Source organism: Canis aureus, chromosome X, assembly GCF_053574225.1.
Source record: "Canis aureus isolate CA01 chromosome X, VMU_Caureus_v.1.0, whole genome shotgun sequence".
Lineage (NCBI taxonomy): Eukaryota > Metazoa > Chordata > Mammalia > Carnivora > Canidae > Canis > Canis aureus.
In genome coordinates this window covers 44,500,489-44,528,137 of record NC_135649.1, presented here as the reverse complement: position 1 = coordinate 44,528,137, position 27,649 = coordinate 44,500,489, and positions in this window count along the sequence as shown.

The window sequence follows — 27,649 nt, the reverse complement described above, 5'->3', positions numbered from 1 at the left end:
TATTGAAGAGACTGTCTTTTTTTCCAGTGGATAGTCTTTCCTGCTTTATTGAATATTAGTTGACCATAAAGTTGAGGGTCCACTTCTGGATTCTCTATTCTGTTCCATTGATCTATGTGTCTGTTTTTGTGCCAGTACCACATTAAGAAGATTATTCACCATGACCAAGTAGGATTTATTCCCGGGACACAAGGCTGGTTCAACACTCGTAAAACAATCAATGTGATTCATCTTATCAGCAAGAGAAAAAACAAGAACCATATGATCCTCTCAATAGATGCAGAGAAAGCATTTGACAAAATACAGCATCCATTCCTGATCAAAACTCTTCAGAGTGTAGGGATAGAGGGAACATTCCTCAACATCTTAAAAGCCATCTAGGAAATGCCCATGGCAAATATCATTCTCAATAGGGAAGCACTGGGAGCCTTTCCCCTAAGATCAGGAACAAGACAGGGATGTCCACTCTCACCACTGCTATTCAACATAGTACTAGAAGTCCTAGCCTCAGCAATCAGACAACAAAAAGACATTAAAGGCATTCAAATTGGCAAAGAAGAAGTCACACTCTCCCTCTTTGCAGATGACATGATACTCTACGTAGAAAACCCAAAAGACTCCACCCCAGGTTTGCTAGAACTCATACAGTGGAAGTGTGGCAGGATATAAAATCAATGCCCAGAAGTCAGTGGCATTTCTATACCCTAACAATGAGACTGAAGAAAGAGAAATTAAGGAGTCAATCCCATTTATAAGTGCACCCAAAAGCATTAGATACCTAAGAATAAACCTAACCAAAGAGGTAAAGGATCTATAACCTAAAAACTATAGAACACTTCTGAAAGAAATTGAGGGAGACACAAAGAGATGGAAAAATATTCCATGCTCATGGATTGGAAGAATTAATAGTGTGAAAATGTCAATGTTACCCAGGGCAATTTACACGTTTAATGCAATCCCTATCAAAATACCATGGACTTTCTTCAAAGAGTTGGAACAAATTATTTTAAGATATGTGTGGAATCAGAAAAGACCTTGAATATCCAGGGGAATATTAAAAAAGAAAACCATAGCTGGGGGCATCACAATGCCAGATTTCAGGTTGTACTAAATTCAGCACTTTCATGATAGTCTGGGCCTACACACTCTCTCTCTGAAGTAACATAATTACACCCTACTTTAATACATTTCAAAATTCTTGGCATGCTCCTCAAAAATTTCAAAGCAAACCACCACTTTATTTTTCATTCTCATAACATGTAATAATTCCACACAACCTATTATCCAAACACAGTCTGAATCGAATATTAACCTAAACCAATATGTATTTACGAGCACCTACTTTGTATCTGAGGCTTGATGTTATAAAATAAATAGGACATTCTTATCCATTACAGACACCTATAATCTAACAGGCAGACAGACAACTACCCAAATCCCAAATCATTACCATAAAATTATATAAATGTTATAATGAAATATATAAAAATGAAGGAGTGTAAAAAACAGTATCTTTTTAATAATATTTTTATTTATTTATTCATGAGAGACAGAGAGAGAGAGAGAGGCAGAGGGAGAAGCAGGCTCCATCAGGGAGCCTGACGTGGGACTCCATCCCGGGTCTCCAGGACCAAGCCCTGGACCGAAGGCAGTGCTAAACCGCTGAGCCACCCGGGCTGCCCCCAAAAAACTATCTTTAAACTAACCTGTGGCTTGTTTGAATTGTATCATGGGCTGCCAGTGAAATGAACCCCCTTAGGTTGAGAACCAGGCAGATGCAGCTGGTCCACTGATAAAGAGACTAGCATGGTGGGGACATTTTCCCCTTGGTGGGGAACATACACGGTGAAAGCAGGGGAATTCATGACTAACTACTTGGATCCCTGTGAGTCTTAACGATGTCAAGGCATCATGTGGAATTTCAGGCTTTACAAAAAGAGCTAAAGAAGCTAGACATAAAAGTCTTTCTATGGACTATTGAGTACAATTACATTTAACTTAAGAATGGATTAAAACTAACCTGTAGTTATGCAAATGGAAATAATGATTGAGGTAGAAATTGATTGCAAAGGGACATGAAGAAACTTCCTGGATTGATACAAATATTTTATATCTCCATTTGAGGATGGATTTAGAGGGTGTAAACATTTGTGAAACCTCATCAAACTGTACACTTTGCATATAATTATTTCACAGCATGCAAATTATAATAAAACATGAGTGTGTGTGCACATTTATGGGAGAGAGAAAGAGAGATAAAGGTGGAAGAAAGAATTGAAAATGGAATAAGAGGAATTGGAGACTTCAAATATTAATTTTTAAGTTTTGCTTTGCAAGTGAGTAAAAGAATGTGGTGTTAGTTAACAGAAATGTGAGATCAAGGAACTTTTTTATGATGGAAGAAATAATAGGAAATTGTATATTTATTAGAATTATCCACTAAAGAGCAAGAAATAAGATAATTTTATAGGAGAGAGAAGGAAAAATCATTGGAGCTCAAGCAAAAGTAATCAAAAGAACATGCGATCTAATGTAAAAAAGATCAGGTTTAGGGAAGAGTAAGTAATCATCTTTGTAGTAAGTAAAAAGTTAGAGTATATGGCTGTAGATGCTGCTAAGTGAGTAGAATTAGTGATAAGAGTATGTGAAAATTTCCCTTCTTCAATTCTTTCAATTTCTTTACAGAATAGGAAGCAAAGTCATCAGCTGAGAGAGAAGATGGGGGAGATGGTATTAGAAGTTTGAGTATGAAGCTATCAAATAGTTAACTGGGCAGATGAGAGATTTAATAAATTTGAAAGAAATAAGATATTTGAGAGCATTAAAATATACTTTATGATAAGTGAAATCAGTCAGAGAAAGAGAAATAACATATGATTTCACTCATATGTGGAACTTAAGAAACAAACAAGCAAAGGGAAAAAAGAAGAGGGAGGCAAACCAAGATAGACTCTTAACTGTAGAGAACAAGCTGATGGTTAGCAGAGGGGAGGTGGGTAGGGGGATGTGTGAAATAGGTGATGGGGATCAAGGAGTGCACATGTGAAGAATACTGGGTGATATATGGAAGTGTTGAAACACTATATTGTACATTTGAAACTAATATTACACTGTATGTTAGCTAACTTGAATTTAAATAAGAAATTTTTAAAATGTTACTTTAAGTATTTGGTCATTAATTTATTATTATGCATCTTTTTCTTCAGTCATGGTCAGAGTCTCAGGTGTAAGCATGGAAGAAAGTTGGATTTAATCAAGGTTGCAGTTTCCCAAATACAAGTGTGTCAAACTGAAAGAAGGGCAAGAGAGCCAAGGATATATGCAAGAAAATGAATATCATGATTGACCAATGGATTTGAGCTGGATAAAATACCTAGATATAAAGACTATTATTATTATAGACTTATTATTATTATAGACTTCTTTAAAAAGTGATTTTAGGAGGATGGATCTATAGTTTTTAAAAATATATAATTGTAACAGTGCCACATATACCTTGTTTTTAAAAATTAAATGTATAAAATAAAAACTAAAATACCCAATATTCACACCTCCACCCTCCATCACTCAGGGCCAACTACTATAAAGTGCTTTGTATGTATGCCTGCACACCAAAATATAGTTTATTTTCAAGTCCTCTCCCTACAGATACAGCATTTTTGAGAAGTAAAAGAGCTGTGTTCCTAGAAAGAGATTTGTGGCTGTGTAAATCCAGGCTCCCACAGAATTAGCAAATTCTGAGAACTTAAATTGGACAAGCAATAGGGAAAAATGTATCTTGAAGTTAAATTATTATATTTAAAACAAAGATTTTTTTTGCAGTAGTCTTGCTCTAGCACCAGGAAAAGAGGCATTTGAACCCTGTCTGGAGTGAGACTTGTTGCTGCCAGATGGTAAAAAATAAGTCTTTAAAGGATAGAGTTTAAAGGTCCTTGGTGTTTTCAAAGTAAACACTAGTTAAATAGTACTGACAAACTGCTTTCGAACTCTGAGGCAGGCCAATGGGAATGTTATGAACTATAGGAAATATTCAGGTCAAAGTTTAACTATATGTGTGTTGGTGATGAAGACTAGATTATAAAAAATAGAGAAAGGAGCACAAATAAAGTATTGATCAATATTGCCTAGAAGTTATTGAGCAACAGGGGCAAGACAGAATGCTTTAGCTGAAGCTCTCAGTAATAGATCAAGGGAACAGCTCCCCTTCACATCACCACATACCTGATTTATTTTAATTAATACACAGTATAGCTTGTTATCTCTGGTCAGTGATATCACAAGGTTATATTCAAGACTCCAGGCCAATTGCCAAACATAACTGAAAATCAATTTGAAATATTTACCTTTTCCTAGAAGTAGCTTCTGCCCCCTTTTGAGGTAAACTGAGCTAACCTTTATGGGTCCTTCAGTTCTGCAGCTCTACTCGTTATTCCAATCAGCACAATGAGATCACACATCTAGGAGCTGCCTGCAACAGAGGATTTCTCCTTATAATATGGTAGTGAAAGCTGAAATAATAGGAATACTTACTTTAAGAAAATTTAGTCAGTTTTATAATAGTAAAAGCTAACTTACCACACAATAACTTTGGGAACTTACCACACAATGCCATTTTTATCATCTTCTATCCACAAATAGTGAAACTGAGGCCCAAAGAGTTTAAGTAAGTGGAGGGATCAGAATTGAAACCCATGCTCTGGTGTTCATACCCATGTACATCATTGGTTTATTATATATGGCCTCTCTACTAAAATTTTATGAAAGGTTTAAAAAAAGTAGAAAATAACTCAGGCAAAATTAAGCAAAATCGAGTTTGTTATAATGATATTAAGAGCTAAGACAACCAACAAGAAGCTAGACAACTGGGGTAGAAGTGACCAAAAATGATGTACCATAACTGGTTTGATTTGAGTGCCAACACCTTGTTTGTCTAGGCTTCAGACTTCAGTGTTTTTGTACCTATAATTAAGGTCCAAAATCTAGCCATAGAGCATTAGATTATTCTAGTTTAGGTCAGAATGTGCCTGCTTTTTTGTGTATAGCCGAGCGGTGCCATTGATTTAAGTAGACTTAATATAAAGGGCAAAGGTTGTTTAAAAAGAAATTGGAGAAAAAAATAAAAAGAGATTGGAGGAAAATAAGGAAGGATAAATTTGATGCTGGTTGCCAAAAAAGCAATATATATCTATTAGAATCTATGCTTATGGCTGTCCAGTATCTACATATCCTTTTTCCATATATTTTCTTCCAAAAATGTCACTCCCTAACAAGATACAATTATTTCCGGTATAACCCAAAACAAATTCTGTCACTTTCCAACATCTCTTCAGTCACTTCATTGAACTCCAGCTCCAGGATCTGTGAGCAATAATAATACCTCCCCTAGATTCATTGTGACTATGATTCAATATTATTCAGCCTGTAGACTAATTTTAGCCAGTATAATCATAGTCAATTTAGTCAGTATAATCATAGCCTCAAATCATCCACAATTTGAGGATGTAGAGAATGAATATTAATTGAAATATATAGATATAAGTCCATGACTAGGAAGAAAGAACCTATTTTTAAAGAACAAAGAACAAAGTTTTGTAACTGCTCTTGAGGTAGTTTTTAGTATTTATGGCTTCCTTCCTCCACTCTCCATTAAATATTCCCTTTTCTTTTTACCACCACCTTAGCAGTTGGGCTTCATTGTTTAATGGTATACTCAAACTTTAATTCTTGGCTTATCTGAGCCCTCAGATGTCCTGCCTGAGAAGAATTGCATTGAATTACATTCTGATACCAACTTCTCAATAGAGATTGTTTCCCTAACATTATACCCATTTCATGATATTCAGGCAATAAGTGATTTGCCAAAGTTCCCACAGCCAGTGAGTGGTAAAATCAAGGTTTAAACTTAGGTTCTTCTACCTCCAAAACTCACACTTATGGTGTTAGTTTGGCTCCTGAAAAAGAAAAGAAAAGAAAATACTGAGATAAGAGGTAAGAAATAAGTGGAGCAACATCAGAGGCAGTTGTTCTTGTCATAGGCCCACAATCAGCAAAGAGCAGACCTGTTGAATGGGCAGTAGGGAAATGGAAAATAAGACAGTTGGCACAGTAGGATGAGGGAAAGGGGGGGTACAGAATGAGACAAGCCCTTGCAAAATCATCCCTTGCAAAGTTAATAATTTGCAAGGAAATAAAACAAATAAGTGATAGGTAGAGAAAAAATCAACTTAGACTTTGTGGGGGCATTTCATCTCAGGTTCTGGGAAGTGTGGTATACAAACAGAAAGAGTAACCCTTGTTTCTCCAGCCTACAGAAAAGAACCATCATATATGGATTGCTGTTCTTTCTTTGTTCCCTGCTTTATTATTCTCCCTAGTACTCATCACAATGGAAGACTTGATATTTTACCTATTTAGTTTACTGTCTCTCCAAACTTGGAATGTAAGCTCCATAAAGATTTTTTGTTTTGTTGGAACAGATGCTGTCACATGGTAGGCCCTCCAATAATGTCTGTTGAATAAATGAGTGAATGAATGCATCAAGATGATTTGTGATTTTCCTCTTCTGATGGAGATATTGGGGCTCTGATACCAAGTCTCTACTTTGCAAGTGTTTTCTTGAAAACTCATGGCTCCTTCTCAAAAACTGATGAAGCTTTCTAACTGCTTTTGTTTACTGCTTTCTATTTACCTTATGGGTGGCCTTCTGCTGTGCCAGAAAGTAACTTTGGAAAGACCAATCTTGCTGGCACTACCCTTATTCCTATCTTTTCCCAGGAGACAAGTAAGGTGCTACCCAAGAATATAGGCTCCAGAGTGAGATGGTCTGGGTGAGAATCCCGGTTTCAACACTACAAAGCCATGGGACTTTGGGAAATTTCCTTAAATCCCTGAGACTTTATTAACTCATCTGCAATGCTTCCCTAACAATATATAACAGTTGGGGATAATATTGTACATTTCCAGATAAGGGCAATGCTATTTATCAGATAAAACCTAATATTTCCATGCCTTCAAATAGAGGTTTATTTCACTCTCATCTAATAAACCAAAGTAGTTGTTCATGATAGATGGGTAGTTTACTCCACATGGTGATTCAGTGATCCAAGCTCCTCCTGTCTTATGAGTCCTCCGCACTCTAGATCACTAGAGCTAGCAACATGAGGAAAGAGATGATAGAAAGGCTACATATGCCTCTTGATTTTCTTGATTGAGTAGTAATACAGATCACTTCCACTCGTATTGTATTGGCAAAAAGAAATTACCATAACTCACCTACTTATGATGGCTTCTGGGAAATATAGTCTATGGCTTGGAAATTGTTTCTCAACAATAAATTTATCTAATGGAAGGCAGGAAAGATGTTTTTGGAGGACAGCTTACCTAAGTATGTTTGCTCCTCTGGCCTCCCAAATTTGTATGTATCTTCCTTTTCACTCCTATGATACACTCATTCCCTCCTCAAGGGAGATAGGCCAATGTCCTAACCAGTTACTACATTCAGCTCAAAATCCAGGATCTCTACACGATGTGCATACCTCCTCATCAGGTCCATATGTAGATCCTTTTGAACTGAAATTTAAATTATCTGCCTCCTCCACATTGCCAATATACAATAATGGAATAGAGACAGAATAAGCCAAATAAAAACTCCCAATAAGAAAATGAAAGAATGCAAGATATGCTATAATCCCTGGCCCATAGCAATGATGAAATTTTACTGATCAGGTACTCTGAAAACATTCTGCCCTGATAGTGGGGAAGGTTCCCTGAGTAGATATTGATTCTTCTTTCTGTGGGGAAGTCCTTAGTCCATTGCTCTCCATTGATGAATCTCAAGTGGCTTTGGGGGAGATTTCCCTCCTTAGTAGATACATAATTTTCCATAGCCCTCTTCCTAAGAGTACAGGTTTAGGAATCAGGTTAAATAGTCACAAGTTTTTTTTAGACCAAGATTGTGGTTTCTTTGGCAATGCAATTGCCTCAAAATTCAATAAGCTTTCCGTCTATTTGCTTTCAGTCAATCCCATGTGAAAGCAACCAAATTCAATTTTCCCCCAGATACAGTTAAGTGTGCTTTATTTCTTTACTTTCTCACCTTTTACTGCTCTCTTTTATTAATTTAGGCCACCTGAATCTGTTACATTGGGTGAAAATGAATGAATACAGCTGTTTAAATGAGGACTCTTAATAAGAATGTTTTGTTCAAAGACTTTTTCTACTTGAGTTAATTAGAATTTTTTTCTATTTGGGTTAATTTTTGTATGTGGTGTCAGGTAAGGGTACAACTTTATTCTTTTGCCTGCTGATATTCAGTTGCCATAGCAGCATGTTTTAAACAGATCATAATTTTTGATTGAATGGTCTTGGGATCATTAAGACCAATGTCAAAAATCAATTCACCATAGATGTATGAATTTGTTTATAGACTTACAATTCTACTCCATTGATCTAACAAATGCCAGTAGTGCACTGCTTTGATTACTGTAGCTTGACATAGGTTTAGAAATTGAGAAGTATAAGTCCTAAACTTTGTTCTTTTTAAGACTATTTGGGCTATTCAGGGCTCCTTGCACTTCTTTATGAATTTTAGGATTAGCTTTGCTGTTTCTGCAAAGAATGTTCATTAGAATTTTGATAAAGATTTGATTGAATCTGTAGATCAATATGAGGAGTAATGTCATCTTAATATCAAGTCTTCTATTCCATGAACCTAAGATGACTTTCCATTTATTTATGTCTTCTTTAATTATCTTCAACAATATTTTGTAGTTTCAGAATACAGGTCTTGTATTTCTATGGTTAAATTTACTTCTACATATTTTGATCTTTATGATTCTATTGTAAATGAAATTGTTTACTTTCATATTGTTCATTGAATTTTTGTGTGTTGACTTTGTATGCTAAACATTGCTGAACTTATTAGTTCTAATAGTTTCTCCTACTATTATTTTCTTGTTATCAATGATCTACTTTATGTTTATTACTTGTTGGTTTACATATTTGGGTACTTCAAAGTTAGGGGCATAAATTACAATTTTTAGGGTTTCTTGATGGATAGACCCCTTAATTATGACATAATGCACTTCTTCATCCATTGTTACAGTCTTTGTTTTAAAATCTAGTTTGTATGATATATATAAGTATGGCTACTCCAGCTTTCTTTTGACATTAATTAGCATGATAGATAGTTCTCCATCTCCTCACCTTCAATCTGCAGATATCTTTCGGTCTAAAATGAGTCTCTTATTGGCATAATATAGATGGATCTTTTTTTTAATCCATTTTGATACCCTATGTCCTTTGATTTGAGCATTTAGTGCATTTACATAAGAGTGATTATTGAAAGATATGAGTTTAGTGCCATTGTGTTACATGTTAAGTTAGCATTTCTGGTGATATTCTCTGATCCTTTCTAATCTTTCTTGCTTTGGGTCTTTTGCCCTCCATTCAAAATGTCCTCCTTAAAATTTCTTGCAGTACTGGTTTAGCAGTCATGAACTCCTTTAGTTTTTGTTGTCTTGGAAACTGTTTATTTCTCCTTCTATTCTGAATGATACCCTTCCTGGATAAAGTATTCTTAGCTGCATGTTTTTCCCATTCAGCACGTTAATATATCTTGCCACTCACTTCTAGCCTGTCAAGTTTCTGTGGACAGGTCTGCTGAGAACCTTATCTATCTTCCCTTGTAGTTTAAGGACTTTTTTCCCTTGACGCTTTCAGAATTCTTTCCTTTTCTCTTTATTTTGTGAATTTGACCATGATACGCCTTGGTGATGGTCGGCTTTTGTTGAATTTAATGGGAGTTCTCTGCATTTCTTGAATTTTGATGGCTGTGACATTCCCCAGAGTAAGAAAGTTTTCAGCTATAATTTGCCTAAATAAATCTTCTACCCCTTTTCCCCTCACCTCATCTTCTGGGACTTCTATGATACGAATGTTATTACATTTTAATAAGTCACTGTGTTCCCTAAGTTTACCTTCCTGATCCATTACCTCTCTCTCTCCTTTTGTTTTTCAGCTTTGTTATTTTCCATAATTTTATCTTCTATATCACTGATTCATTCCTCTGCTTCATCCATCCTCATTGCCATGGAATCTAGTTGCGTTTACGTCTCGGTTATTGCATTTTTAATTTTGTCCTGACTAGTTTTTATTTCTTTTATCTCTGCAGTAAGAGATTCTTTATTGTCTTCTATGCTTTTATCAAACCCAGTTAGTATCCATACAACTGCTGTTTTATTCTGTGTGTTTTTTTTTTTGTGTGTGTGTGTGAGTGGTTTTTAATTTATTTAAATTAAATTTAGTTAATATATAGTGTATTATTAGTTTTAGAGTTAGAATTTAGTTATTCTACATTACATATAACACCCAGTGCTCATTACATCAAGTGCCCCCCTTAATACCTATCACCAAATTAGCCCAGCTCCTGACCCACCTACTCTCTGAAAAACTCTCCCTCAGTTTGTTCCCTAGGGTTAAAATTCTCTTGTTGTTTGACTCCCTGTTTATATCATATCTTCTTTTAGAGCCCAGATGTCCACTGTCTGATGAATGGATAAAAAAGATGATTACTCGGTTACCAAAAATAATGAAATTTTGCCATTTGCAACAAGTGGATGGAGTTAAAATGTATTATGCTAAGCGAAATAAGACAGTCAGAGAAAGACAAATACCATAAGATTTCACTTATATGTGGAATTTAAGAAACAAGATAGATGAACACAGGGGAAGGTAATTATAATTGCTGTTTTAATATCTGTTTCAGACATCTTATATCTCTATTGATTAAATACCTGGCCATGAATTCTGCTTCCTGTTCTATCTTTTGAGGCAAGTTTCTCCATCTTATTATTTTTCCCAGAAGAGAAAAGGAAAAAAAAAGAGAGAGAGAGAGAGAGAGAGAGAGAGAGTAGAAAAGAACTAGTTCTTAGGTATGTTTTGGTCTGCTTGTTAAAAGGAGCTAGATCCAAAAATAAATAAAACAAAAAATTTTTTATAAAAATAATATATAAATATATATAAATAAAAGTTAAGAAAATAATGATAAAAAATGAAAAACAGTTAAAAATAAGAAAAATAGTAAAATAAAAAGTAAAAAAAAGTGAAAAAGAAGCTAGATCCTATTTCGCCTAGAGCTTAAACTTTGCAGCACTCTGTGATCAATAGACTTGGTGTATGTGAGGTGTTTGTGCTGGTCTTCTGGGGGGTTTGTTGCATTGATTTTTCAGGTGGACTTGCCCTAGTGGAGATGTGCCTTCAGGGTGTAGGGAGGGCAGGACTTCATGTAAGTGATTGTGCCTTCCACTAGGTGGTGCTGTTTTGCTCCTTGAAATCTTTCAACTCTGGTAAGTGGGATGAAAATGGAGCACACTTCTCTTTAGACTGGGAGCTGAGAGTTTGCACCTCCCACTCTTCAGGAAGCCCTCACAGAAGAGCAATTGGTCACTCCTCTTGTGTCCCCAGCTTCTGTCAGATCCTTGCCTTCATCCTGCCCCTGTCTGAACTGTTTTTGTCTGAGACACATAATTGGGTTTCAAAACTCCAAATTTGGGGACTCCCCTGGCCTGGACCCATGTTGATCCTCTGGGGGAGGGTCTGGCCATGCTTTTGCCATTTGATGTCCTGTTTCAGGATAGTGGTCACACAACTGTTCAGTGGTTCAGAGTTTGTGGCAAGGTGGAGCAGAGAGCCAGCACCCAGGCTCACTGACTTCAGCTTGAGCCCCCACTCCTATGCCTGGGAATAGTGCAACATGTTGGTACCACCTGTTCATCCTGCAACTCAGGGGATCCTCAGACCACACTGTTCACTCCTGGTTCTCTGCCCTACTTCTCTACCTGATACCTTTAAGCCAGGCATGACCCTGGTGGTGGCAGACTTCTAAAATTTCAGATTTTCCACTCCACTACTTTGTGGCAGCCTCCATAAACATGGTTCCCTCTAGTCTGCGGTATCCATAGTTATAGCTCCTGCAGATCGACTCTGCACCTCCTACCTTCTAGGAGGTGATTGCTTTTCTACTTGTGGACTTGTAGTTTCATTCTCTCAGACCTCAGATTACTTTCTTGGGTGTTCAGAATGGTTTGATAATTATCTATATGTGTTTGAGGGACAGGTCAAGCTTAGGGTCCTCCTAGTCCCCCACCATCTTAACTCTTCCTCAGCTATGTTTTTCTTAATTAAGCATTTCTCTGGTTGCCATAAGCTTTTGGTTAGTTTCCAAAGTTAGGAAAACCTTATTCTAATATGTTTTGACAATTTATTAGTTATTTTGTGAAGGAATGGGTTTTTAGAGCTTTCTATTCTGACATGCTCTCTGAGGAAACCTAAGGAGCCTTTTTGCTTAAAGAGTTTTTCAGCCTGAAGTCTTTCTCATTATAATACAATATTTTAAATTCTGCAAGGCCATTCCTATGGGTTGAGTGTGCCCCTCCAAAATGTATATGTTGAAACGCTAGCACTCAATGTGACTGTGTTTGGAGATAGGGCTTTTAGGATATATTTACGGTAAAATGAGGCCATAGGATGGAGTCCTAATCTGATAAGATTGGTGGCTTTACAAGAAGATTTCACACTCAATATCCTTCTATCTTCCCCTCTCTCTCTCTCTACATGTGCACTGAAGAAAGGCCATGTCAAGATAGAGTGAGAAAGTGATTGTTCATAAGCCAAGAGTAGATAACTCACTAGAAACCAGTCCTGCTGCATCTTGATCTGGAACCTGTAACTTACATAACTGAGAAAATGCATTTCTATCAGTTAAGCCACCCAATCTATGTTATTTTGTTATGGGAACACAAGCAGATTAAAACATGTTTTCTTACTGAGAAGTAGAGCACTGCTCTAGCAAATACCTTAAAAATGTGGAAGTGGTTTTGGAACTGAGTAATGGGTAGGAGCTAGGAGAGTTTTAGTGTGTAATTTAAACAAATGGACATTAGGGTGATTCTAGTGAGGCCTCAGCTGGAAATGAGAACCGTATTATTGGAAACTGGAGGAAAGGAGATCCTTGTTATAAAGTAGAGAGACCTTGGCTTAATTGTGTTCTAGTTTTGTGGAAAGTATAACTTACAAGTGATTAAGTTGAATATTTTTCTGAGGAGGTTTCTAATTAAAGTTTTTATTTTTTTTTATTTTTTAAATTTTTTTTTATTTATTCATGATAGTCACAGAGAGAGAGAGAGAGAGAGAGAGAGGCAGAGACACAGGCAGAGGGAGAAGCAGGCTCCATGCACCGGGAGCCCGACGTGGGATTCGATCCCGGGTCTCCAGGATCGCGCCCTGGGCCAAAGGCAGGCGCCAAACCGCTGCGCCACCCAGGGATCCCTAATTAAAGTTTTTAAAAAGTGGTTTGGTTCTTCATGATTGCTTATCATAAGATACAAAAGAAGAGATAAATTAAAGAAGGAATTGTTAAGCAAAAGGAGCCAGAAGTTAAAGATTTGGAAAATTCTAAGCTTATCTATATTTCAAAAAAAGAGGTTATTTGGCTAGACTATCACGAGATAAAAAGTTTATGAGGTTATATTAATAGAAACATTGTCAGTTTAAACTGAAGGGGTTAGAATAGATAAGAGACAAAAATGAAGGAAAGCTTCTTATTGGATTTGATGGAATGGGACAATAGAGCTATCTGGTTGTGAATATGTGCTATATTCTTCAAGAAGAGAGAAAAATGACCCTGAGAGTGATTCAGAAATCATCAGAGCCATTGCCTCAGTTTCAACATGCAAAATGGCTTCTCCCCAAAGCCTTGGGAATAGGATTATGTGGAACCTTGTGGATAGGCACCTGACTTAGCAGAGTTGTGGGAGCACAACCCTCCACCTAGAACTACAAAGGTGATGCTGCCACCCCAGTGGACTTGGAGGACAGAGTATTGAACTGAGAGGATTGTTTTTTATTTTTTTAAGATTTTGCTTATTTATTCACGAGAGACACACACACACCGAGGCAGAGACACAGGCAGAGGAAGAAGCAGGCTCCATGCAGGGAGCATGACATGGGACTCAATCCTGGGTCTCCAGGATCAAACCCTGGGCCAAAGGTGGCGCTAAACCACTGAGCCACTCAAGGCTGCCCTGAGAGGATTGTTTTTGAGCCTTAAAACCTAATGACAAGAATGTGTATTCAGTTGAGTTTGGATGTAAAGTTCTGTAGATATCTGTGAAATCCATCTGGTCCAGTGTATCATTTAAAGCTCTCGTTTCTTTGGAGATGTTTTGCTTAGAAGACCTATCGAGGGTAGAAAGAGCTACATTAGGGGGGAGGAGCAAGATGGCGGAAGAGTAGGGTCTCCAAATCACCTGTCTCCACCAAACTACCTAGAAAACCTTCAAATTATCCTGAAAATCTATGAATTCGGCCTGAGATTTAAAGAGAGACCAGATGGAATGCTACAGTGAGAAGAGTTCGCGCATCTATCAAGGTAGGAAGACGGGGAAAAAGAAATAAAGGAACAAAGGCCTCCAAGGGGGAGGGGCCCCGCGAGGAGCCGGGCTGAGGCCGGGGCGAGTGTCCCCAGGACAGGAGAGCCCCGTCCCGGAGGAGCAGGAGCTGCACCGACCTTCCCGGGCGGAAAGGGGCTCGCGGGGAGTTGGAGCAGGACCCAGGAGGGCGAGGATGCCCTCGGGCTCCCGGGGACAGTAACAGCAACTGCGCGCCCAGGAGAGTGCGCCGAGCTCCCTAAGGGCTGCAGCGCGCACGGGGGACCCGGCGGGACCCGGAGCAGCTGGAGGGGCTCGGGCGGCGGCTCCGCGGAGGGGGCTGCGCGGCCCCGGGAGCAGCTCGGCCGGGCTCGGGCAGAGGAAGAGGCTCCGTGCGGAGGGGGCTGCGCGGTTCCAGGAGCAGCTCGGAGGGGCTCGGGCGGCAGCTCCGCGGAGGGGGCTGCGCGGCCCGGGAGCGCGAATCCAACAGCGCAGGCCCCAGAGCACAGGGCGCCGGGACACAGCCCAGGATCCCGCCTCCCCCGGGACAGGCAGAGGCCGGGAGGGCCCAGGACAGCAAGGACGCTCCTGCCCCAGCTGAGCACATCAGCGGCCCCTCCCCGGAGCCTCCAGGCCCTGCAGACGGAGAGCTCGGAGTTCCTCCCGGAGCTGAATCCAGGTTTCCAGAGCTGCCCCGCCACTGGGGCTGTTCCTCCTGCGGCCTCACGGGGTAAACAACCCCTACTGAGCCCTGCACCAGGCAGGGGCACAGCAGCTCCCCCAACTGCTAACACCTGAAAATCAGCACAACAGGCCCCTCCCCCAGAACACCAGCTAGACTGACAACTTCCAGGAGAAGCCAAGGGACTTAAAGAACACAGAATCAGAAGATACTCCCCGGTGGTTCTTTTTTTGTTTGTTTGGTTTTGTTTTTGTTTTTGTTTTTGTTTTGTTTTGCTTTTTGATTTGTTTCCTTCCCCCACCCCCTTTTTTTCTCCTTTCTTTTTCTTTCTCTTTTTCTTCTTTTTTTTTTTTTCGTTTTTTTTCTTTTTCTTCCCTTTTTTTTTCTCTTTCTCTTTTCTTTCCTTCTTTCTCTCCTCTCTTTTTCTCTTTTTCCCAATACAACTTGCTTTTGGCCACTCTGCACTGAGCAAAATGACTAGAAGGAAAACCTCACCTCAAAAGAAAGAATCAGAAACAGTCCTCTCTCCCACAGAGTTACAAAATCTGGATTACAATTCAATGTCAGAAAGCCAATTCAGAAGCACTATTATACACCTACTGGTGGCTCTAGAAAAAAGTATAAAGGACTCAAGAGACTTCATGACTGCAGAATTTAGAGCTAATCAGGCAGAAATTAAAAACCAATTGAATGAGATGCAATCCAAACTAGAAGTCCTAACGACGAGGGTTAACGAGGTGGAAGAACGAGTGAGTGACCTAGAAGACAAGTTGACAGCAAAGAGGGAAACTGAGGAAAAAAGAGACAAACAATTAAAAGACCATGAAGATAGATTAAGGGAAATAAACGACAGCCTGAGGAAGAAAAACCTACGTTTAATTGGGGTTCCCGAGGGCGCCGAAAGGGACAGAGGGCCAAAATATGTATTTGAACAAATTCTAGCTGAAAACTTTCCTAATCTGGGAAGGGAAACAGGCATTCAGATCCAGGAAATAGAGAGATCCCCCCCTAAAATCAATAAAAACCGTCCAACACCTCGACATTTAATTGTGAAGCTTGCAAATTCCAAAGATAAAGAGAAGATCCTTAAAGCAGCAAGAGACAAGAAATCCCTGACTTTTATGGGGAGGAGTATTAGGGTAACAGCAGACCTCTCCACAGAGACCTGGCAGGCCAGAAAGGGCTGGCAGGATATATTCAGGGTCCTAAATGAAAAGAACATGCAACCAAGAATACTTTATCCAGCAAGGCTCTCATTCAAAATGGAAGGAGAGATAAAGAGCTTCCAAGACAGGCAGCAACTAAAAGAATATGTGACCTCCAAACCAGCTCTGCAAGAAATTTTAAGGGGGCCTCTTAAAATTCCCCTTTAAGAAGAAGTTCAGTGGAACAGTCCACAAAAACAAAGACTGAATAGATATCATGATGACACTAAACTCATATCTCTCAATAGTAACTCTGAATGTGAACGGGCTTAATGACCCCATCAAAAGGCGCAGGGTTTCAGACTGGATAAAAAAGCAGGACCCATCTATTTGCTGTCTACAAGAGACTCATTTTAGACAGAAGGACACCTACAGCCTGAAAATAAAAGGTTGGAGAACCATTTACCATTCGAATGGTCCTCAAAAGAAAGCAGGGGTAGCCATCCTTATATCAGATAAACTAAAATTTACCCCAAAGACTGTAGTGAGAGATGAAGAGGGACACTATATCATACTTAAAGGATCTATTCAACAAGAGGACTTAACAATCCTCAATATATATGCTCCAAATGTGGGAGTTGCCAAATATATAAATCAATTATTAACCAAAGTGAAGAAATACTTAGATAATAATACACTTATACTTGGTGACTTCAATCTAGCTCTTTCTATACTCGATAGGTCTTCTAAGCAAAACATCTCCAAAGAAACGAGAGCTTTAAATGATACACTGGACCAGATGGATTTCACAGATATCTACAGAACTTTACATCCAAACTCAACTGAATACACATTCTTCTCAAGCGCACATGGAACTTTCTCCAGAATAGACCACATATTGGGTCACAAATCGGGTCTGAACCGATACCAAAAGATTGGGATTGTCCCCTGCATATTCTCGGACCATAATGCCTTGAAATTAGAACTAAATCACAACAAGAAGTTTGGAAGGACCTCAAACACATGGAGGTTAAGGACCATCCTGCTAAAAGATAAAAGGGTCAACCAGGAAATTAAGGAAGAATTAAAAAGATTCATGGAAACTAATGAGAATGAAGATACAACCGTTCAAAATCTTTGGGATGCAGCAAAAGCAGTCCTAAGGGGGAAATACATCGCAATACAAGCATCCATTCAAAAACTGGAAAGAACTCAAATACAAAAGCTAACCTTACACATAAAGGAGCTAGAGAAAAAACAGCAAATAGATCCTACACCCAAGAGAAGAAGGGAGCTAATAAAGATTCGAGCAGAACTCAACGAAATCGAGACCAGAAGAACTGTGGAACAGATCAACAGAACCAGGAGTTGGTTCTTTGAAAGAATTAATAAGATAGATAAACCATTAGCCAGCCTTATTAAAAAGAAGAGAGAGAAGACTCAAATTAATAAAATCATGAATGAGAAAGGAGAGATCACTACCAACACCAAGGAAATACAAACGATTTTAAAAACCTATTATGAACAGCTATACGCCAATAAATTAGGCAATCTAGAAGAAATGGACGCATTCCTGGAAAGCCACAAACTACCAAAACTGGAACAGGAAGAAATAGAAAACCTGAACAGGCCAATAACCAGGGAGGAAATTGAAGCAGTCATCAAAAACCTCCCAAGACACAAGAGTCCAGGGCCAGATGGCTTCCCAGGAGAATTTTATCAAACGTTTAAAGAAGAAATCATACCTATTCTCCTAAAGCTGTTTGGAAAGATAGAAAGAGATGGAGTACTTCCAAATTCGTTCTATGAAGCCAGCATCACCTTAATTCCAAAGCCAGACAAAGACCCCGCCAAAAAGGAGAATTACAGACCAATATCCCTGATGAACATGGATGCAAAAATTCTCAACAAGATACTGGCCAATAGGATCCAACAGTACATTAAGAAAATTATTCACCATGACCAAGTAGGATTTATCCCTGGGACACAAGGCTGGTTCAACACCCGTAAAACAATCGATGTGATTCATCATATCAGCAAGAGAAAAACCAAGAACCATATGATCCTCTCATTGGATGCAGTGAAAGCATTTGACAAAATACAGCATCCATTCCTGATCAAAACTCTTCAGAGTGTAGGGATAGAGGGAACATTCCTCGACATCTTAAAAGCCATCTATGAAAAGCCCACAGCAAATATCATTATCAATGGGGAAGCACTGGGAGCCTTTCCCCTAAGATCAGGAACAAGACAGGGATGTCCACTCTCACCACTGCTATTCAACATAGTACTGGAAGTCCTAGCCTCAGCAATCAGACAACAAAAAGACATTAAAGGCATTCAAATTGGCAAAGAAGAAGTCAAACTCTCCCTCTTTGCCGATGACATGATACTCTACATAGAAAACCCAAAAGTCTCCACCCCAAGATTGCTAGAACTCATACAGCAATTCGGTAGCGTGGCAGGATACAAAATCAATGCCCAGAAGTCAGTGGCATTTCTATACACTAACAATGAGACTGAAGAAAGAGAAATTAAGGAGTCAATCCCATTTACAATTGCACCCAAAAGCATAAGATACCTAGGAATAAACCTCACCAAAGAGGTAAAGGATCTATACCCTCAAAACTATAGAACACTTCTGAAAGAAATTGAGGAAGACACAAAGAGATGGAAAAATATTCCATGCTCATGGATTGGCAGAATTAATATTGTGAAAATGTCAATGTTACCCAGGGCAATATACACGTTTAATGCAATCCCTATCAAAATACCATGGACTTTCTTCAGAGAGTTAGAACAAATTATTTTAAGATTTGTGTGGAATCAGAAAAGACCCCGAATAGCCAGGGGAATTTTAAAAAAGAAAACCATATCTGGGGGCATCACAATGCCAGATTTCAGGTTGTACTACAAAGCTGTGGTCATCAAGACAGTGTGGTACTGGCACAAAAACAGACACATAGATCAGTGGAACAGAATAGAGAATCCAGAAGTGGACCCTGAACTTTATGGGCAACTAATATTCGATAAAGGAGGAAAGACTATCCATTGGAAGAAAGACAGTCTCTTCAATAAATGGTGCTGGGAAAATTGGACATCCACATGCAGAAGAATGAAACTAGACCACTCTCTTTCACCATACACAAAGATAAACTCAAAATGGATGCAAGATCTAAATGTGAGACAAGATTCCATCAAAATCCTAGAGAAGAACACAGGCAACACCCTTTTTGAACTCGGCCATAGTAACTTCTTGCAAGATACATCCAGGAAGGCAAAAGAAACAAAAGCAAAAATGAACTATTGGGACTTCATCAAGATAAGAAGCTTTTGCACAGCAAAGGATACAGTCAACAAAACTCAAAGACAACCTACAGAATGGGAGAAGATATTTGCAAATGACATATCAGATGAAGGGCTAGTTTCCAAGATCTATAAAGAACTTCTTAAACTCAACACCAAAGAAACAAACAATCCAATCATGAAATGGGCAAAAGACATGAACAGAAATCTCACAGAAGAAGACATAGACATGGCCAACATGCACATGAGAAAATGCTCTGCATCACTTGCCATCAGGGAAATACAAATCAAAACCACAATGAGATACCACCTCACACCAGTGAGAATGGGAAAAATTAACAAGGCAGGAAACAACAAATGTTGGAGAGGATGTGGAGAAAAGGGAACCCTCTTACACTGTTGGTGGGAATGTGAACTGGTGCAGCCACTCTGGAAAACTGTGTGGAGGTTCCTCAAACAGTTAAAAATAGACCTGCCCTACGACCCAGCAATTGCACTCTTGGGGATTTACCCCAAAGATACAAATGCAATGAAACGCCGGGACACCTGCACCCCGATGTTTCTAGCAGCAATGGCCACGATAGCCAAACTGTGGAAGGAGCCTCGGTGTCCAACGAAAGATGAATGGATAAAGAAGATGTGGTTTATGTATACAATGGAATATTACTCAGCTATTAGAAATGACAAATACCCACCATTTGCTTCAACGTGGATGGAACTGGAGGGTATTATGCTGAGTGAAGTAAGTCAGTCGGAGGACAAACATTATATGTTCTCATTCATTTGGGGAATATAAATAATAGTGAAAGGGAAAATAAGGGAAGGGAGAAGAAATGTGTGGGAAATATCAGAAAGGGAGACAGAACATAAAGACTGCTAACTCTGGGAAACGAACTAGGGGTGGTAGAAGGGGAGGAGGGCGGGGGGTGGGAGTGAATGGGTGACGGGCACTGGGTGTTATTCTGTATGTTAGTAAATTGAACACCAATAAAAAATAAATAAATAAATAAATAAATAAATAAATAAATAAATAAATAAATAAAAAAGAAAGAGCTACATTAAAGTCACCAAGTATAAGTGTATTATTATCTAAGTATTTCTTCATTTTGGTTATTAATTGATTTAAATATTTGGCAGCTCCCACATTCAGGGCATATATATTGAGGATTGTTAAGCCCTCTTGTTGGATAGATCCTTTAAGTATGATATAGTGTCCCTCTTCATCTCTCACTACAGTCTTCGGGGTAAATTTTAGTTTATCTGATATGAGGATGGCTACCCCTGCTTTCTTTTGAGGACCATTTGAATGGTAAATGGTTCTCCAACCTTTTATTTTCAGGATGTAGGTGTCCTTCTGTTAATTTTTTTTTTTTGTCCTTCTGTTTAAAATGAGTCTCTTGTAGACAGCAAATAGATGGGTCCTGCTTTTTTATCCAGTCTGAAACCCTGCATCTTTTGATGGGGTCATTAAGCCCTTTCACATTCAGAGTTACTACTGACAGATATGAGTTTAGTGTCATCATGATATCTATTCAGTCCTTGTTTTTGTGGATTGTTTCTAGCAGCAATGTCCACAATAGCCAAACTGTGGAAGGAGCCTCGGTGTCCATCGAAAGATGAATGGATAAAGAAGATGTGGTTTATGTATACAATGGAATATTACTCAGCCATTAGAAACGACAAATACCCACCATTTGCTTCAACGTGGATGGAACTGGAGGGTATTATGCTGAGTGAGTGAAGTAAGTCAATCGGAGAAGGACAAACATTATATGTTCTCATTCATTTGGGGAATATAAATAATAGTGAAAGGGAATATAAGGGTAGGGAGAAGAAATGTGTGGGAAATATCAGAAATGGAGACAGAACATGAGAGACTCCTAACTCTGGGAAACGAACTAGGGGTGGTGGAACGGGAGGAGGGGGGGTGGGGTGAATGGGTGACGGGCACTGAGGGGGGCACTTGAGGGGATGAGCACTGGGTGTTATTCCGTATGTTGGCAAAGTGAACACCAATAAAAAATAAATTTATTATAAAAAAAACCTAATGACATTTGTTTTACTAGGTTTTGGACTTGCATGGGGCCCATCATCCCTTTGAAACCCCTTCTAATTTGTCCTTTTTGAAATGAAAATGTCTATTCTATGCCTGTCCCACTGCTGTATTTTGGAAGCACAGAAATTGTCTGGTTTCACAGTCACAACTGAAGAGGAGTTTTGCTTCAGGATGAATTACACCTTGGATCTCATTTATATCTGATTTAAATAATATTTAGGAGAGATTTGGGGCTTTAGACTTTAGAATTGATGCTAGAATGCATTATGACTTTGGGAACTGTTGAGACTGAATGAATTTTGCGTGCATGAAGACATAAATTTTAGGGAGACTGGGTGGAATTCTATGGATTAAATCATGTTCCTTTCAAAATTCATATATTGAAGGCTTAATATCCAACAAAATTATATTTGGAGAGAGGGTTCTTACAAAGTAGTTAAGGTAAAATGAAATAATAGGGCTGGAGTCTTAGTCTAATAGAACAGATGGAAGGAGGAGGAGGAGGAAGAAAAAGAAGAGAGAAAAATTTATGTGCATGCATCAAGGGAAGACCATGCTAGAACACAGTATGAAGCCATCTGTCAAGAAAAGAAGTCAAAAAGGGGTGCCTGGGTGACTCAGTTAAGCACCCAACTCTTGATTTTGGCTTGGGTCATGATTTCAGGGTTATGTGATGGAGCCCCACATCAGGCTCTGTGCTCAGCACAGTCTACATGTCCCTCTCCCTCTACTCCTTCTCCTGCTCCTCTTCTGTCTCCCTCTTTCTCGGAAAGAAAGAAAGAAACAAACAAACAAACAAACAAAAGTAGTCAAAGAGAGAATACTCAACAGACATCAACCTTGCTGCAAGTTGATCTGAGACTTTATATGGTTATGGCACCTGAGAAGACTAAGACTTTCTATTGCTTTGTCTTTAATCTCAAACCAGATAATTCTTATAATAATATCCTTTCTTGACACATCTTGTTAAGCACAGCAAATAACAATCAATGCACATTATCAACATTCTATTATCCAATCTCTCCTTCTAGAGCTTCAGGCTTAGTAGGTCTTTGTCCTGACTTCCAAGTGATCATGGCTGATACATTCACACAATGTTTGCCACTATTCTTGGTTTTCCATCTCCAGTTGCCAGTTTCAACTTCCTTGCTACATACAATTTGACCACTAAACCAGAGTCACATATATATTTTTATTATGGGTTAATCCCAGTTCCAAGTTCCAATCTCTATATACTCCAGTATAATGTTAGCTACTGTTACAAATTATCCCAACATTTCTGTGACTTTAAACAATAAAAGTTTATTTTTCACCCATGTAAGAGTGAAATTGGCAGAAGGCAACTTTCCTTCACATGGTGACTCAAAGAAAACAGAGTATTTTTTCTTAGTGCAAGCTGCTGGGATCTGAGAGAGCTCTTCTTAAAAAAAGGAAAGTAGGTAGACAGTCTCTCCCTTGCTGTCCTGACCACTGCTTCCTTGCAGCATACATATTGAATAACTTCTATCTCCTTTGTTCTGCCTTGGGTGAATTATTTCATCACTTTCATCACCTACACCACTGACCTCCACCTGACTGGGTTACCCCACATTTGGTGGACCCTACACAAGGAACCTTCCTGGCCCAGAGTTCTCCCCAGATTAACTGGGAGTTTCTTGAGACTTTCCCTCAGTGGATTGACTATAGTATTCCTTGGGGAACTGATGACCTCTGGCTGAGTTTACTCCTCAGCAAGGATCTGAAACCCCAGGGGGGAACTAACTCAACCACCTTTGCCTGAAAGAGTTAGAGATTTTCCCTCTTGCCTTTTGGAGGGATCCTTCTCTCACCTTTCTTTCTCTTTTGGCCCTTCAACAACCTAACCCTAGTATTTCTCAGACAATTGAAGATATCTGGCCAGGGCAGCTCCCCGGTGTGGTCTGAAGGTCTGAGAGTGAATAGGTTAAACTGTCTGTACCTGTGAAGGTGAAGGACTCTTTTTCCTTTGTTCTCTCACTGTATTTCCATGAGGCCTCCATTCCCAACATGTGGCACAGTAGGCAGCAGCAGCTCATTCAGGGTAAATCCACACACATTATGGACTCCGTTGGAACCCTTATCTGACACTGGCTAACTCATAGCCGCCTTACTTCTCTCAGTTCCCTCCCCTTTATTCCTTTGTCCCCACAGATCCAGCCACCACCTTGATCTGTGGCTAAACACACTCCTGCATCTGAGAGACAACATGAGGTAAACTTCGGAGAATTTGCTACAAAACTCATATGAACAATCTTCGTGCCTGTTGCTCTAATGGCCATTGAAAAGGATCATCAGGGACATTAGAATTATAAACCAGAAATACCCATCTGATTCCCACTGCCTCTCCCCACTCCATCTGAGGATGCTTCAAGCCTGACCTCTAAAAACCTCACTGACAGCACTCAAGACTCAGACACTGAGTTTGTAGCTTGCTCCATTAACTTATATTTTTTCTTTTGTTTCCATAAAGGTGCCTCTTATTAATTACCTGATTACTTACTAAACAACTCAAAGCATATGATGGACAACACCGCCTGCTACACAATTAAGTCCTTAAATGACTCTCAAAGTGGCATTCCATTATTTAACACTGAAATAACTCAAATGCATAAGGCAGTCTTACAAAATAGAACGGCATTAGATATTTTAACTGCTGCACAAGGTGGAACTTGTGCTATAATAAAGACAGAATGCTGTGCATGCAATCCAGATTACCAGAAAAATATTTCTGGGTTTCTAGCTGACATGAAACCCACTCAAATTGGTGCTCTAAAAGACCCCTCCTGGGGATCCCTGGGTGGCGCAGCGGTTTGGCGCCTGCCTTTGGCCCAGGGCGCGATCCTGGAGACCCGGGATCGAATCCCACGTCGGGCTCCCGGTGCATGGAGCCTGCTTCTCCCTCTGCCTGTGTCTCTGCCTCTCTCTCTCTCTCTCTCTCTCTCTCTCTCTCTCTCTGTGTGTGACTATCATAAATAAATAAGTAAATAAAATTAAAAAAAATAAAAAATAAAATAAAAAAAAATAAAAGACCCCTCCTTTCTTTTACTGACTGGTTAAACCCCTGGACAGGAGGAGGAATTTTGTCAACTATCAAAGGACTCTTATTTGACCTTTTTTTCCTTCTTGTTATTCTAATCATGTTTTGCTGTTTTTTCCCCATGCCTCTCCACCTAATGCAGAGACTCCTTCACTGCCATAACTTCAAGCCAACAGAGGATCCTCTCTGCTCAAGGAGACTCCCATATGTTATGAACTCTAGACACAGCTGTGTTGGCTTTCTGTAACAGCTATTAAATTCCCAACTGTACAATGTTGACCCATAGGTAGGGACATCTCTACACCCCTATCAGCATGAAGCAGGTACTGAAGATGAGACCTCTGTCCAAATGGCAAAAATTTGCCATTGTCAATCTGTCAGGGCAGAATGTAGATGCTGCTTTTAGGCAACCAACTTGAACAACAGAAACCTGAGTAAGTTAAAAGGGCCCACAGTGACCCCTTACCCCTGGCTGAATATATACCAGCCCATTAGGTGGCCTACCTCAAAAGTATCCATAAACCTTAGCTGATCAATGGATTACTTACATCCAGACATAAATACCAAAAGAGGAAAATTCCATATGTCCCCATACATCCTCACTTTTCTCCTTAACTACAGCCCTCCACCACTGCCTTGTGGCAGACAGTCTCTCCCTTTCTGTCCAGCCTGCTGTTCCCTTGTGATAATAATAAACTTCTATCTCCTTTGTTGAGAGAGAGAGAGAGAGAGAGAGAGAGAGAAAGTAGAGAAGGAATACTGACTCTATAACCTCCATGGTTCAGAAGTGACACACATCACTGACCTATTTGTCAGGGCCTAGGGTTCATGATACTTTTAGGGGGCTCATTAAAAAAGCACTTAATTTCTTTTAAAATCAGAAGATAAAATATAAAAATAATTAACACACAAAAATGAATTAAACCTGCATTATATTTATATGTATACCAATGCATTCATAAAATATATATATTTTTATGGAGTAAATGGCCCAGGACATTTAAAGCACCAAGGGCCTTTACAAAATACAACGTGGTCCTGGTGACGTTTTATTCATATTTCATTGGTGAAAATTGTATTAGTTTTCTATGGCTGCTGCAAAAAATTGCCACAAATTTAGTGGCTTAAAACAACAGAAATTAATTTGCTTACAGCTCTGGAGGCCAGAAAACCAAAATAGTTTTACTGATTCAAAACCAAGTGTCAGAGAGTGGTTTAGTTTCATTCTTCTGCATGTGGATATCCAATTTTCCCAGAACCATTTATTGAAGATACTGTCTTTCTCCAGTGGATAGTCTTTCCTCCTTTATCGAATATTAGTTGACCATAAAGTTGAGGGTCCACTTCTGGATTCTCTATTCTGTTCCATTGATCTATGTGTCTGTTTTTGTGCCAGTACCACACTGTCTTGATGACCACAGCTTTGTAGTACAACCTGAAATCTGGCATTGTGATGCCCCCAGCTATGGTTTTCTTTTTTAAAATTCCCCTGTCTATTTGGGGTCTTTTCTGATTCCACACAAATCTTAAAATAATTTGTTCCAACTCTCTGAAGAAAGTCCATGGTATTTTGATAGGGATTGCATTAAACGTGTAAATTGCCCTGGGTAACATTGACATTTTCACAATATTAATTCTGCCAATCCATGAGCATGGAATATTTTTAAATCTCTTTGTGTCTTCCTCAATTTCTTTCAGAAGTGTTCTATAGTTTTTAGGGTATAGATCCTTGACCTCTTTGGTTAGGTTTATTCCTAGGTATCTTATGCTTTTGGGTGTAATTGTAAATGGGATTGATTCCTTAATTTCTCTTTCTTCAGTCTCATTGTTAGTGTATAGAAATGTCATTGATTTCCGGGCATTGATTTTGTATCCTGCCACGCTACCAAATTGCTGTATGAGTTCACCATACGCAAAGATAAACTCAAAATGGATGAAAGATCTAAATGTGATCCAAGATTCCATAAAAATAAAAAAAAAAGATTCCATCAAAATCCTAGAGGAGAACACAGGCCCTTTTTGAACTCAGCCACAGTAACTTCTTGCAAGATACATCCATGAAGGCAAAAGAAACAAAAGCAAAAATGAACTATTGGGACTTCATCAAGATAAGAAGCTTTTGCACAGCAAAGGATACTTTCAACAAAAATAAAAGGCAACCTACAGAATGGGAGAAGATATTTGCAAATGACGTATCAGATAAAGGGCTTGTTTCCAAGATCTATAAAGAACTTCTTAAACTCAACACCAAAGAAACAAACAATCCAATCATGAAATGGGCAAAAGACATGAAGAGAAATCTCACAGAAGAAGACATAGACATGGCCAACATGCACATGAGAAAATGCTCTGCATCACTTGCCATCAGGGAAATACAAATCAAAACCACAATGAGATACCACCTCACACCAGTGAGAATGGGGAAAATTAACAAGGCAGGAAACCATAAATGTTGGAGAGGATGCAGAGAAAAGGGAACCCTCTTACACTGTTGGTGGGAATGTGAACTGGTGCATCCACTCTGGAAAACTGTGTGGAGGTTCCTCAAAGAGTTAAAAATAGACCTGCCCTCAGACCCAGCAATTGCACTCTTGGGGATTTATCTCAAAGATACAGATGCAATGAAATGTCGGGACACCTGTACCCCGATGTTTATAGCAGTAATGTCCACAATAGCCAAACTGTGGAAGGAGCCTTGGTGTCCGTCGAAAGATGAATGGATAAAGAAGATGTGGTTTATGTATACAATGGAATATTACTCAGCCATTAGAAACGACAAATACCCACCATTTGCTTCAACGTGGATGGAACTGGAGGGTATTATGCTGAGTGAAATAAGTCAATCGGAGAAGGACAAACATTATATGTTCTCATTCATTTGGGGAATATAAATAATAGTGAAAGGGAAAGAAGGGAAGGGAGAAGAAATGTGTGGGAAATATCAGAAAGGGAGACAGAACATAAAGACTCCTAACTCTG